Source organism: Macaca fascicularis, chromosome 1, assembly GCF_037993035.2.
Source record: "Macaca fascicularis isolate 582-1 chromosome 1, T2T-MFA8v1.1".
Lineage (NCBI taxonomy): Eukaryota > Metazoa > Chordata > Mammalia > Primates > Cercopithecidae > Macaca > Macaca fascicularis.
The window spans coordinates 230,823,706-230,838,658 of record NC_088375.1 but is presented as its reverse complement, the minus strand read 5'-3'; the positions used below and the strand labels follow the sequence as shown (position 1 = coordinate 230,838,658).

General features: G+C 52.2%; 2 long non-coding RNA genes across 2 annotated transcripts in view; one reads left to right on the top strand and one right to left on the bottom strand.

Annotated features, from left to right (window-relative positions):
* The window catches only part of LOC141409015 (uncharacterized), a 156,481-nt gene that overhangs the window by 117,996 nt on the left and 23,532 nt on the right, over positions 1 to 14,953 (top strand). The gene's annotated exons all lie outside the window — the stretch shown is intronic.
* Positions 1,198 to 6,766, bottom strand: LOC141409014 (uncharacterized). Its single transcript, XR_012427071.1, has 2 exons — positions 6,389 to 6,766; positions 1,198 to 2,408 (listed from the first exon to the last, which is right to left on the bottom strand). It is a non-coding gene; the product is annotated as an uncharacterized lncRNA (long non-coding RNA).

Here is a 14,953-nt window from a genome sequence, read left to right as displayed (position 1 = left end):
ATCTGCCCACCTTGCCCTCCCAAAGTGCTGGGATTACAGGTGTAAGCTACCATGCCCAGCCAGATGAATACTTATAAAAAGTATAAAATGCCAAACTTGTGAAGGACAAGACAGATAACTTGAGTAGATGAATGCATGTTAAAGAGGTTAAATGGTAGTCAAAGGCACCAAAAAAATCCAAGTCTGGATAATCGTTTTTGGAGATTTCTATAATATTTTCTAGGAATGGTTAATTTCTATTTTATACAAGATATTTGGAAAATTGGGAAATGAGTGGAAGCTGTCTGGCTCATTTTGTGAGGCTCATGTAATCTGGATTTCAAAACCAAATAGAGACAGCAGGGATTAAAAAAATATATAGACCCATTTATTTATAAATGGAGTTTTAAAAATCCTAAGTAAAATATTAGATAATAGAATCTAAAAGTATATTCAGAAAAATAAGTGATGAAGTAGAGTTCATCCAGGAATATCTAACAATCTCTCAATACAATTCACTATTGTAAGAGATTAAAGAAATATATTTTATCTCAATCAATGCAGAATAAGCATTTGATAAAGCTCAGTATTAATCTTCATCTGTTTTGTGCTTGTCAACAGAGTACTTGAGATTAGGTAATTTATGATAAACACAAATGTATTTTCTCACAGTTCTGGAGGCTGGAAAGTCTAAGGTCAAGGTGCTGCCATCTGGTGAGGGCCTTCTTGCTACATTGTCCCATGGCAGAAGGCAGGAGGGCAAGAGGGGGACGAACTTGTTCTTTTATAAAAGCACCAATCCCACCCAAGAGGGAGGAGCCCTCATGGCCTAATCACCTCCAAAGTTCCCAGACCCCCCTGTTAAAAAAATTTTATTGTTAAGATGGGGTCTCGCTCTGTCACCCAGGCTGGAGTGCAGTGACACAGTCTCAGATCACTGTAACCTCTGCCTCCTGGGTTCAAGTGATCCTCCCACCTCAGCCTCTGGAGTAGCGGGGACCACATGTGTGTTCTACCACACCCAGCTAATTTTTTGTTGTTTTGATGGAGATGGGGTTTCACCGTGTTGTCCAGGCTGGTCTCAAACTCCTGATCTCAGGTGATCTGCCCAACTTGGTTTTCCCAAAGTGCTAGGATTACAGGTGTGAGCCACCATGTCTAGCCTGGTCCCAGGTCTTAGTACAGTGTCCATGACAATTAAATTCCTTCCTTCCTTCCTTTTATTTTTCCTTTTTTTGACAGAATCTTGCTCTGTTGCCCAGGCTGGAGTGCAGTGGCATGGTCTTAGCTCACTGCAACCTCTGCCTCCCAGGTTCAAGTGATTTTCCTGCCTCAGCCTCCTGAGTAGCTGGGACTACAGGCATGTGCCACCATGCCCGGCCCATTTTTGTGCTTTTACTAGAGACAGTTTCTCCATGTTGGCCAGGTTGGTCTCAAATTCCTGACCTCAGATGATCCGCCTGCCTCGGCCTCCCAGAGTGCTGGGATTATAGGTGTGAGCTACCATGCCCGGCCTGAATTCCAGTGAGTTTTGAAGTGGATAATCATTCAAACCATAGCAGTACTCATCTCTGATAAAACATTTTTTAAAAACCCTGAATTCTACCTAACACCATAAACATAGCTGGATTCTAGGTAAAGTCCTAGTAGAAAAAGCAAAAGTTAAAAGAATATACAGGAGAAAAACCTTTGTTACTTATAAGCAGGAATGTCTTAAATAAAAATTCAAAAGCACAAGCCATAGGGCAACACATTGACACATTTCATTATGTCAGAGTTAGAGAGTTTTGTTAAATGAAAGACAAGATGGACAAAGTTAATGCACAGCTGAACAAATGAGAAAAGATATTTGCAATGTTAATAGTTGATGAGGGATTAACAAGGGACTCCTGCCAATCAAAAAGACAAGGAGAGCAACCGCAGCAGAAGAATGGGCAAGGGATATGGACAGATGACACAAAGAAAAATCCCAAAGCTATTATGCATGTAAAGAGAAGCTCAAGGTCATTAGTAATCACACACATGAGAACTAGAACACAAGGCCACTTTCCAGCTGTTGTACTGGCAAACAGTTGAAAAGCTGGTGAAGCCAAATGTTGGCCTGGATGGGTTCTGCAGGCAAGTTCATGGTGGCTGATGGAGTGTGGATGCTTCAGCCTTTCTGGAAGGATCTGGGGCTCCTGATGCTATGACCCAGTGGTTACGCTACTGAGTATACCAGCCAGAGGCATTCCATGGGATCCACCGCGGTCCACGGGTTTGAGGCTGTTCAGTGTGGAGTAGGTACGTGGGAGAGCATTGGAGGCAGCCGGGTGCCAGTCATCAGAGAAAGAATGTGCAGGTGAAACGTGGCTGATCGTGCTGGAGCCACATGCAGCCATGGAACCTGGATTAAATGTGCCCCTTCCACACAGGTGAGACTTCAGAACCTAGTGGAGTTTTAGAAAAAAAAGTCAGAAGAATGAGATATGTAATGCAATACCATTTATGCAAATAAAATGTACACCCAAATAAGACTGTAATGCCTATTTTGTAAGAACATGAAATGCAGAAGCAGCTACTTGGCAATCAGAGCAAAACTGTTGCCTCCAAGGGGAGGGGAGGAGGTGAGAGACAGGGGAGGGGAGGAGGTGAGAGACAGGGGAGGGGAGCAGGTGAGAGACAGGGGAGGGGAGCAGGTGAGAGACAGGGGAGGGGAGGAGGTGAGAGACAGGGGAGGGGAGGAGGTGAGAGTCAGGGGAGAGGAGGAGGTGAGAGACAGGGGAGGGGAGGAGGTGAGAGACAGGGGAGGGGAGCAGGTGAGAGACAGGGGAGGGGAGGAGGTGAGAGACAGGGGAGGGGAGGAGGTGAGAGACAGGGGAGGGGAGGAGGTGAGTCAGGGGAGGGGAGCAGGTGAGAGACAGGGGAGAGGAGGAGGTGAGAGACAGGGGAGGGGAGGAGGTGAGACAGGGGAGGGGGGGAGGAGGTGAGAGACAGGGGAGGGGAGGAGGTGAGAGACAGGGGAGGGGAGCAGGTGAGAGACAGGGGAGAGGAGGAGGTGAGAGACAGGGGAGGGGAGGAGGTGAGACAGGGGAGGGGAGGAGGTGAGACAGGGGAGAGGAGCAGGTGAGAGACAGGGGAGGGGAGGAGGTGAGACAGGGGAGGGGAGGAGGTGAGACAGGGGAGGGGAGGAGGTGAGAGACAGGGGAGGGGAGGAGGTGAGAGTCAGGGGAGGGGAGGAGGTGAGAGACAGGGGAGGGGAGGAGGTGAGACAGGGGAGGGGGGGAGGAGGTGAGAGACAGGGGAGGGGAGGAGGTGAGAGTCAGGGGAGGGGAGGAGGTGAGACAGGGGAGGGGAGGAGGTGAGAGACAGGGGAGGGGAGGAGGTGAGAGTCAGGGGAGGGGAGGAGGTGAGAGACAGGGGAGGGGGGGAGGAGGTGAGAGACAGGGGAGGGGAGGAGGTGAGAGACAGGGGAGGGGAGCAGGTGAGAGACAGGGGAGGGGAGGAGGTGAGAGACAGGGGAGGGGAGGAGGTGAGACAGGGGAGGGGGGGAGGAGGTGAGAGACAGGGGAGGGGAGGAGGTGAGAGTCAGGGGAGGGGAGGAGGTGAGACAGGGGAGGGGAGGAGGTGAGAGACAGGGGAGGGGAGGAGGTGAGAGTCAGGGGAGGGGAGGAGGTGAGAGACAGGGGAGGGGGGGAGGAGGTGAGAGACAGGGGAGGGGAGGAGGTGAGAGACAGGGGAGGGGAGCAGGTGAGAGACAGGGGAGGGGAGGAGGTGAGAGACAGGGGAGGGGAGGAGGTGAGAGTCAGGGGAGGGGAGGAGGTGAGAGACAGGGGAGGGGAGGAGGTGAGAGTCAGGGGAGGGGAGGAGGTGAGAGACAGGGGAGGGGAGCAGGTGAGAGACAGGGGAGGGGAGGAGGTGAGAGGGGAGGGGAGGAGGTGAGAGACAGGGGAGGGGAGGAGGTGAGACAGGGGAGGGGAGGAGGTGAGACAGGGGAGGGGGGGAGGAGGTGAGAGACAGGGGAGGGGAGGAGGTGAGAGACAGGGGAGGGGAGGAGGTGAGAGTCAGGGGAGGGGAGCAGGTGAGAGACAGGGGAGGGGAGCAGGTGAGAGACAGGGGAGGGGAGGAGGTGAGACAGGGGAGGGGAGGAGGTGAGAGTCAGGGGAGGGGAGCAGGTGAGAGACAGGGGAGGGGAGGAGGTGAGACAGGGGAGGGGAGGAGGTGAGAGACAGGGGAGGGGAGGAGGTGAGAGACGGGAGGGGAGCAGGTGAGAGACAGGGGAGGGGAGGAGGTGAGACAGGGGAGGGGAGGAGGTGAGAGTCAGGGGAGGGGAGCAGGTGAGAGACAGGGGAGGGGAGGAGGTGAGACAGGGGAGGGGAGGAGGTGAGAGTCAGGGGAGGGGAGCAGGTGAGAGACAGGGGAGGGGAGCAGGTGAGAGACAGGGGAGGGGAGGAGGTGAGACAGGGGAGGGGAGGAGGTGAGAGACAGGGGAGGGGAGGAGGTGAGACAGGGGAGGGGAGCAGGTGAGAGACAGGGGAGGGGAGCAGGTGAGAGACAGGGGAGGGGAGCAGGTGAGAGACAGGGGAGGGGAGCAGGTGAGAGACAGGGGAGGGGAGCAGGTGAGAGACAGGGGAGGGGAGGAGGTGAGAGACAGGGGAGGGGAGGAGGTGAGAGTCAGGGGAGGGGAGGAGGTGAGAGTCAGGGGAGGGGAGGAGGTGAGAGACAGGGGAGGGGAGGAGGTGAGAGACAGGGGAGGGGAGGAGGTGAGAGACAGGGGAGGGGAGGAGGTGAGAGTCAGGGGAGGGGAGGAGGTGAGAGTCAGGGGAGGGGAGGAGGTGAGAGACAGGGGAGGGGAGGAGGTGAGAGACAGGGGAGGGGAGAAGGTGAGAGACAGGGGAGGGGAGGAGGTGAGAGTCAGGGGAGGGGAGGAGGTGAGAGTCAGGGGAGGGGAGGAGGTGAGAGACAGGGGAGGGGAGCAGGTGAGAGACAGGGGAGGGGAGGAGGTGAGAGTCAGGGGAGGGGAGGAGGTGAGAGTCAGGGGAGGGGAGGAGGTGAGAGACAGGGGAGGGGAGCAGGTGAGAGACAGGGTGGGGAGAAATGGAAAGGAATGTGTAGACAACAGAACGACCTGGGAACCTTGCAAATATCCGTGGTGAAAATACGCTACAATAGGATAAATACGTGATTAACTCCACCCCCTTCATCTGGGGTCTCAAAAACAAGCAAACAAGCAGATAGAAAACGAAAGCAAAAAGAAAAGCTCTGAAGCAGATATCAAAATGGTGGTAGGTTTAATATATTTACATCGAGCAAATATAAGTTTTTAACAAAAAAGATAATTTGATGTAATTTCCACGTTTCATGTTCCATATTTCCATAGCAATTTATAAGCTAGTTAAAGGATTTATTTAAAAATAGTAATTCTGAGAGCACTATCAGGGTGTGGCCTGAGAGAGGGCCACAGAGTTTGAATCTTCTCTAAATTCTGACAAAATATCTCTGTGACTATAAATATTCGGAGGCAACATCAACACTTTAACTTTAGAGACCTTTGTCAATGGGAGGCCGGGACCCAGTGGCGCCCTCTGCCCCTGCCTCATCCCCCTCCCAGATCCTGTGTCCCCACTTAGGCTGAGACCATGATGTGGTAACCTGGTCCAGGTGGCTTTGAGTCCCTCTCTGTGGAGGTGTGGGAGGTTTGGGCCAGGTCATGGCAGTCGCCACCCCATAGATGTCACAGGTCCTGAAACGCTGCTCTTTGTGGCTTCTGGATGGGGCCTGGGGACCTGGGAAGACCAGGGGCAGCGACACAGGACTGGGCGAGTTCTGAGATGGACCGAATACTCTGCCAAGCCTTGAGCCTTAACACAGTCCCATGAGGTCAGTACTATGATGGTTATCATCTTTACTGCACAACTAAGGAAAGGGAAGAAAGGTTAGAAATTTGTCCAGGGACATACGGCAAAGATAGGGACTCAGCAGCATGGTGGCAGTGGCCACACGGGTAGCCGCGGCGGGTGCTATGGTGCCTTTCACAGGGGAGAACCATGGCCAAGTTTTAGTTTCCAAACTGGAAGATGGAGGCATTTAGCAACCTCCTTTGAGGCTTGCACATTGAAGCTTTGTGCTTCCCTTTGCAAAAGATCTTGGCTAAAATTCATGTATCCCTGCCTGCACCACCACTTGGGCACATATCTGCACACACACACACACACACAAACACACATGCACATACACGCACACACGCACACACACACATACACGCACATCACTCAGCTTGGGGATGGTGTTGAGCACGATTCAGGGATCTTGCTTTTTTATTTTTTTGTACTAAGATGCCATAACCTTGACAAATTATTTTATTAAGTTCGGTATCTTTGATCAAGCACAACCAAACCCAAGAAGATGAATTATTAAAATGGAGGTTTACCTTCTATTGTTTAGGGCTATTGTTCCATAGTCAGAGTGCATCCAAGTCAGGGCTCTGCCAGGAATGAAGCACGGAGGAGCCACCAGTTAGTGTTTTTCTTGCAAAGGATACCAGTTCTTCACCATCCCTGCGGCAATCTCTCTCATCTCAGCTTCCTGCCAAGGTTTCAGATCTCAGGGAGACACAGGCTCCTTGGCACGCGCCGATGATCACAGAGCCAACTTTGGAAGTCATGGATTTCTGAGCTGGTCTTGCGTAGGGCAGGCGCTTGCCTTTGGCTGAGCGGCATGAAAGATGTTGGCGGGTGAGCAGTGGGCCGAGCGCCGTGTGTGTGAACATACCGCGTCCACATTCTTCCTCGCTGCACGCTCCACCTCTGGCTAGAGGATCAGGTTTGCCCTGAGTCAGCAGGAGCCGGAGCGTGACACCCACATGTTTCAGGGATGGCCAACAGCGTCTGTTCCAGTGGGTTCATGGCGTCTCTTTGAGCTGAGAAGACCAGGGGCAGATTCACGTCCACATTCCCCATTGGATGTCAGGCCAAGGGCAGGATTGGGCAGATGGCACCATGCCCCTGTGTGCGAGTCACGAGTGCAGCCAGCAGGTGGTCACCATCCTGCCATGTCCTGGGGTGCTCCCATTCCTTCCTGCTACAGTACATCCGTGCTTCTCACGAACCTCTGCCCGCCACTGTCCACCTGGCAAGCCTCTCTGGGAGGGTTTCTGGAAGGGTCCTCTCCCCTCCTCACAGTGCAGTTCCTCCCACAAACTGGCCTCGTCACCCCCGCTGCCCATCGCCCACGCCCCTCCCAGCCGCCTCTTTGAGCTCCTGGCACCCATCATGAGCCTTCTGTTCACACGCCCTCCTTCCCTTTCCTCTCCCGCCCCATCTCACACTCCCACTCCTCCCCTTGCTCGCTCAGCCTAAATCTACTCAGCCCTCATGCATCGCAGTCCGTCCGTGAGTGAGTCTATGTTTTCTAAATGATCTGCTTGTGAAAGTCCTGGTTTCCTGGTTTTCCAGCCCTGATCTCTTCATCTCAGGGCTTTACACCTGTCTTAGTGCTGAGGAATCCCACCGGGATTCCTGGTCCTTGATGCGATACCTCTCCTTGGAGAGCCCGATTTCTGGGCAGAGGTGCCTGCCTTGCCCCTCCACTGGGCGTCTCATAGGAACCCCAGACTCCACAAGACTCAACCTGCCTTTGGTCCCTTCAATCTGTCCCTCCCCCAGCCTTCCAGTATCTGTAAATGGCACCTTGTCCTACTCCTCTGCTGGTGTCCACGTTAGGACACGCCCTCAGCTCCTCTCTGTCTCTCCCCAACACATCAAGCCCCCTCTCTGCGACCTTCACACTATGTCTGTGGTCTACAGCTTAGTTCTAGAGGGTGGGGTCTGCTTGTTCCCTGTCCTGTCCCTGTTGCCCTGGTGTTGCCTCAACCAGGTAGACCATGTACCTGTGTCAGCTGAATGAGCGAGTCCAGCCTCTTGTCTCTGGCACCAGCCTCCCCTCCCTGCAGGAATCTCCTACGTAGTCACTGACAGTGGATCCAGAATCCCTGTCTCTGCCTAGTGTCCTTCCCTGGCTTCTTGTTGCTCAGCAGGTGAAATCCCCGCTGGTTACCTTGCCTGGGAGGCCCTATGAGGCCCAGCTGCGCCTTCTTCCCCGTACCTTGTGCCTGGTCTCTGTCCTTTAGTATGCCCCGTGCTCCCCCGCCTCAGAACTTTCCTGGGGGTCTCTCATCTGTTCATGGCTCTGTCTGTGGCTCTCTCCGTGGTGCTGTCTGTGGCCAGCTCCTTCCTCCCCAGGCTGAGTTCACCATCACCTGCTCAGGAGTCTCTCTGAGCTCTCTCTGGATGTGGTGCCTCCCTCCTTCTCCTCCACGGTCATTCTCCATCACCTCCCCACCAGTTCCCTTCACGAGCACTTAGGGCCTGACCTATCTGTGTAGTGGACAAGTGCCGTCTCCCTCACTGGACTGTAAGCCCCATCGAGTCAGAGGCTGGACGGGGGCAGCTTGCACACCCAGTGCACGGGGCCAGCAGACATCAGCTGGATGGGCGAGGTTGGGACTGGGCCTCTGGTTCTCTGTAAGGCACATGGTGGACATGCAGAGGATGACGGCCCCATGGCTAATGAGGCTCTGACTGAGATAGAAGCTGCTGCCCCTGCCCTGCCCTTGTGGACAGTGCCAGGGCGGAGAGTGAATTGTGGGTTGAGGGATTGTGCACTGAACCTGTGCACGTTCTGCTGCAGAAGGATCTTGCTCCTGGGGCTGAGCTCTCTGAGGCTAGTGACTCTGTTATCTTGGCCGTGGCCTCCCTGCCTGACACTGAGGGTATCTAGCCGATGTCTGCTGGGGGTGAGGGAGGCAGAGGACGGTGGACTCAGGTGTCATCTGGAGCCTGTGAGCAGAATCCCCCAAGATGTCAGACACTCTCTTTCCTGGCCTTGGCTGGACTCCAGCTTTAGAAGGCTGGGGAGGGCCGCTGTAGACATGGCCGGGGTCCTCACAGCAACCCTTGCAGCCCGGAAGCAGGGGGTCAAGGGAGGCAGGGGATGGAGTGAGAGTGAGGGCGGCAGATTTTCACCCTGACCTGGGGTCAGGAAGACTGATGAGAGAAAATGTATGGACAATGGTCATGCCTAGCCCCAGGCAGCCCATCGGGAGAGTTCTAGCGCAGATAGAGACTGGGAGAGGTAAGCTGCATGGGCAGACGGGGGCATGGGGGACCTGTGCAGGGTGGGGTCCGCACTTGGCCCCCCAATCTGCTCCTGCCTCTTCGCACTCAGCCTGGACCTGTCCCGAGATGCTTGCAGCTTTGATCTGAGCGGAGACAGATGCTGCCTCTCAGGGACACAGACTCATCCCCGTTGTTTGTTAGTGCCATGCCAAGTTGAAACTGGCTTGCCCCCTTTCATTTCTCTCTTTCTTAACTCATGAATATGTATTTCAAGGGCTGCATCCCTGCAAGGAAACCGGAAATGTGGAAGATGAGCAGTCTGTGTGTGTTTGCCAGCGAGTCCCTGGAGACCCAGCTGACCTCCCCAGGGTGGAGCCAGAGAGCCCGTGGGGGACCTTGCCTGGCCCACATCACAGAGTGGACCTAGCTCCACAGTGAGGAAATGGGTGGCAGGGGCTCAGGGTCGGCCTGCCTGTGTGCTAGCTCTCCCCCAGGCCCCAGAGGAGCAGTCTCCTTCTTGTTGTCTTGCCTGAGATGGAAGCTATATGAGTCAGGCTTCTCTGGAGATGGAGAACCAATTGGATATAGATATGGAGAAAGACAGGGAGAGTGCCAAGGAGATGACAAGGAATTGGCTCATGTAATTGTGGGGCTGGCAAGTCCAAAATCTATGGGGAACTCAGCAGGCTGGAGACCCAGGGATGAATTGATGAGACTGCAGGGGGAACCCGTCCTCTTTGGGGGAACCGCCATCTTTACCACCAACTGATTGGACAAGGCCCACTCTCACTCCAGAGTCTGCAGGTTTAAATGTTAATCACATCTTGGCCAGGTTCAATGGCACATGATTCCAGCACTTTGGGAAGCTGAGGCAGGCACATTGCCTGAGACCAGGAGTTCAAGACCAGCCTGGGCAATGTGGCAAAACACTATCTCCAGAAACAAAGAAAGTTAATCACATCTGAAGAGTCCTTTCATAGCAGCATTGAGACTAGTGTTTAACCAAATGTCTGGGTTCCGTGGCTTAGCCAAGCTGACACAAATTAACCATCACAGGATCACACCCCACCGGGAACAAGACTGTGGGAGAATCCTGGGGCTCCCCTGGGGTGGCGGGAGATGCACTATTTTGTGTCCTGAGAGGAAGGCACCCTCCTCCCTTCCGGAGTCTCAGCCACACTCGGGGCTGGTTTGCTTTCACCATCACAGTGTCTGCTTCGAGGGTGCGTCTTCGAGGACAAGGATGAGTGTGGGCGCGGGGTAGTGAAGGTGCTGGGCTGCAGAGGCAGGGGGTGAGAAGACAGTGTGGAGTGTGAACCCCTGTGGGTCTGGCCCCTTCCTGGGCCTCAGTTTCCTTTCTTAAACAAAAGCATCATGGCACAGCTTGCTTTTGCATCTCGTAAGCAGGGCCAGGGGAGCTGCTGAACAGCCTGCGATGCCCAGGACAATGAAGAGGGTTTTGGCCCCAAATGTCAGTGGCGCTGAGCAGAGCAACCCTGATTTAGCGACTCCTTGCTGGGCCTGGTTCCCAGTGTGTTGGGGACATGATGCAGGTGACTCTGCTGTGGGCTCGCAGGCTCTGCTGGTTCCATGGACAGAAATAAAGTGGAACTTTGTGCTGCTGGAACTCGGGCGGTTGTGCTGCGGTGCACCCTCCTCCTGTGCGAGCGGCGACCTTGGAGTCTGGCTTGGGGCCGTCGTGAAGGCGATGGGAGCCTGGGGTGCTGAGGTGGAGCCCGGGGGAGCCTGCCAGAAGGAGGCAGAGGAGAATTTGGCCCTTAGGCTGCCGAGAGACTGAGGAGAAAATGGGAAGAAATGGAAAGGCACCCGCAGGACTCATCAGGGAAGCGGAGGAGAAGGAAAGTCACTTTGGAGAGGGCACATGGCGGGCGTTTGAACAGAAACTCGCGCTGTTGGAAACTTTCTCCAACAGCTCAGCCTGCACTGGTCCGGGGTCTCCATGAACCTCCTCTCCCCAGCTCCCTGGCCTCCGGGGTCCTGTGTGGGCCCCCGAGCCCACCTGCCACTGTGCCCTGCAGTTCCCGTGACCCAGGGGCTGGCACGGAGGAGCAGGTTGGCCCTCCTAGCACCTGCCACACACTGGCTCCGGCAGCTTGAAATATTAATACTCTATTGACCTGAGTTTCTTTTGGCATCTCAAATTAATTTCATTTTATTTGGACCATGATGGAGTTTAACATAAGATAACAGCAAACCTTTGCCAACCTCAGACAGTTTAATAACCAAAAACCTTTGATTAAAAATTTTAATAGTCTGGAAGGATGGAACGTGTAGGGTCGGGGCAAATCAAGCCTCTGCCATTCACATTGATGTACAGTTTTCTGACTGGAATGGGGAAATCTGTTTTCTTACTGCTTTTCCAAGGGAACCGGAAAAAAAAAATTAAACTCTTTAAAACAAGGTTTTCTTACAAAATGAACCTCCATTCTGACAGCGTGGGTCTTCTTTATTTACTGGGAGTCACAGGTGTGCAGGGAGACGAGTCCTCAGCCTCCACCATCCCGCGGGGGATCTGTGTGTCCGTCTCCTGGGGCTGCTGTAACAGATGCCACAAACCGAGGGGCTTAAAGCAACAGGAATGTATTCTCTCACTGTTTCAGAAGGCAGAGGTCCAAAGTCCAGGCGTCCTCAGAGCCACGTTCCCTTGGAGGCTCCGGGGAGAGTCCTTCCTTGTCCCCTAGAGTTTTTGGTGGCTGTGACCACACTGCCCCAACCTCTGCCTTCATGGCCTTCTGCCCCCTGTGTGTCTCCTCTGTGTTTCCCGGAAGGACACTCATCCATGGACTTAGGGCCCACCTGGGCAATCCAGGATAACCTCATCTTGAGATCCTTCACTTAATTACTTCCACAAAATAAGGCCACATTTTCCAAATAAGGCCATAGCCACAAGTACCAGGGATTAAGACTTGGACATATCTTTTGGGGGCCACGATACTTCAACCCATTAAAAGCCTCATATCAACCTGGGAGGAGGGTGATCACTGAAGAAGCTGAGGGTCTCTGGCCCAGTGAGAAGGAAGCATGACCAGATTTGGGTTCCTGTGCTGGCACTGTGGTGGAAAGAGCACCCCGATCCTGGCTGGTGGGGTGGGCAGGGGTTGGTATGGACTGGATGTTTATGTTCCCCAAAATTCATATTCGGGAGCCGTAACCCACAATGTGATGGTATTAGAAGGTGGGGCTGGTGATTAGGAGGTGATTAGGGTTAGATGAGGTCATGAGGATGGGCCCCCATGATGGATTAGTGGCCTTATAAGAAGAGGCACAAGATAACTTGTCTACTGCTCCCCTACCCCTGCCCCATGCCATGCGAGGACACAGTGAGAAGGTGGCCGTCTGCAAGCCAGGAGAGAGCCCTCACCAGGAACTGACTGTGAGGAAGAAATGTTTAAGCAGTTAGTTTCTGGTATTTTGTTATGGCAGTCCAAACTAAGATAGTGAAGTCAGCCTTCAGGAAGTCAGCACAGATGTCTTGATCACTCTCCAATTCTCCTTATGTTTATCTATCTATCTATCTATCTATCTATCTATCTATCTATCTATCTATCTATCTATATCTATCTATCTATATCTATCTATCTATCTATCTGTCTATCTATATCTATCTATCTATCATCTATCTATCTATCTATCATCTATCTATCATCTATCTGCCATCTCTATCATCTAACCTCTTTTAATCAATCTGTCATATATTTATCTTCTGTTATCTATCATCTATCTTCTATCATCTATCTTCTGTTATCTATCATCTATCAATTTCTATCTATATATCATCTATCTATTATCTATCATCTATCTGTCTTTCTATCTTTTATCTATCATCTACCTACCTATTATCTATCATCTATCTATCAATCAATCAATCAATCAATCAATCTATCCATCCATCCATTCATCCATCTGTTTCAAGGGCTTGGAATGTATGTGTTTTTGACCCAGAAGTGTTCCTCTTCTAGAAATTTATTTATCCTTAGGTGCACTTCAAACAGGCATTGAGCTGTACACCCTGGATGCCAGCTGCAGTAGGGTCTTTAATACTGAAAAATAGGAAATGATCATGTCTAAAATAGGGGACTGGTTACATAAATGAATTGAAATCATAGGATATTTACTAACATGAACTGATACTTGCTGACTGAAACCACAGGATGTTTACTGACATGCTGCATTGCTCCATGAAAAGAAGTTAGAAAGGAGAATAGATATAGGGTAGCAATTTCAGAGAGAGGACTAGGCAGAGGAAGGGACCTGACAGCAGAGTCAGATGTTAAGAGCCTCTAGTTCTCAGGATCACAAGGGATATTTATAAAATGTATGTTTTCTCTGTTTTCTGTTTTTCTGCATCTGAAATGCTGATGAAGTCCTGGGATCCAGAGAAGTGGTTTTGGCCCCCAGAGAGCTCCTAGTGTAGCTGGAGAAAAAAAAAAAAAAAAACAAAAAAAAACAGACACAAAAGACACATAGGCACCTATTTATAATACCATGAAGTTGTCAGGAACAGACCATGGACAAAGTCATCATGGCAGGGAAGGTTGGGCAGGATGTGGGAGGGAGTGGTTGTCAGGAAACAGACCACAGACAAAGTCATCATGGCAGGGAAGGCTGGGCAGGATGTGGGAGGGAGGTCCTTCCTGGCAGAGGAACAGCCAGGGCAAAAGCCTGGCCGTGGGTGCAGCTGTGCTGCGTTGGGGTGTAAGTGTCTGAAAGGCTGGGGTGCAGAGAGTGTGTAGAGAGGAGAGCAGGGGGAGGCTGGGAGCTGGGTGAGGACAGAGACCACCATGGGGAACTGCTGAGTTCTTAAAAAATATATAGTAGACTATAAAAATACTGTAAGTATAAATGTAGATGTACAACATGATATTTTGATACACATATAGGTAGTGAAATGGTTATGATAGGCGAGCAAATTAACAGATTATCTCACATAGTTATCCCCTTTTTTGTGGCAAGAGCACCTAAATTTTACTCTTTTAGCAAAAATCCTGAGCGCAGTGCAGTATTGTGAAGTATCATCCTTAGGCTGTGCACTGGACCTCCAGAGCTGTTCAGCCTCTCTGTCTGCTTCGTATCCCTTGGCTCACATTTCTCCAGTTCCTACCCCAACCCCACCATGACCACTGTTTTATTTTCTATCTCCTTTTTAAAAAAGGAGTAAGAAGGAGTAGCCTCCTTTTTCTTTTTTTTCTCTTTTTTTTGAGATGGAGTCTCGCTCTGTCGCCCAGGCTGGAGTGCAGTGCCACGATCTTGGCTCACTGCAACCTCCGCCTCCTGAGTTCAAGGGATTCTCCTGCCTCAGCCTCCTAAGTAGCTGGGATTACAGGCACCCGCCACCACGCCCGGCCATTTTTTTGTATTTTTAGTAGAGACAGGATTTCACTGTGTTAGCCAGGATAGTCTCGATCTCCTGACCTCATGATCTATCCGCCTCGGTCTCCCAAAGTGCTGGGATTACAGGCGTGAGCCACTGCGCCCAGGCGCCTCCTTTTTAAAAAAAGATTCCAGGTGGATACTGAGGACGGCTTGCCTGTGTCTCACAGTGGGGCTTTCTTCTCCCGGGGGTCCTTGGGAGCTATTGTGTTTTAAGTGGGGACATGATGAGACCATAGCTGGGCTTTGGGAGCTCATGGGGTGCCGTGGAGGATGGAGTGGTAGGAGGCGATTCTGGAAGCTGGGGCACCACATCAGGTGCCAGGGCAGTGAGTGCTCCAGAACCTTCCATCCCTGGCACCGGAACCACACATTGCTTGTCTATGATGCCATGCTCCCACCTTGGGGACAGGGGGCATTGTCATCTGAAATAAATTAAAACTCTCCAGGCTACTATTCCTGATGGAGACCCCCATTTCCGTGGTGGC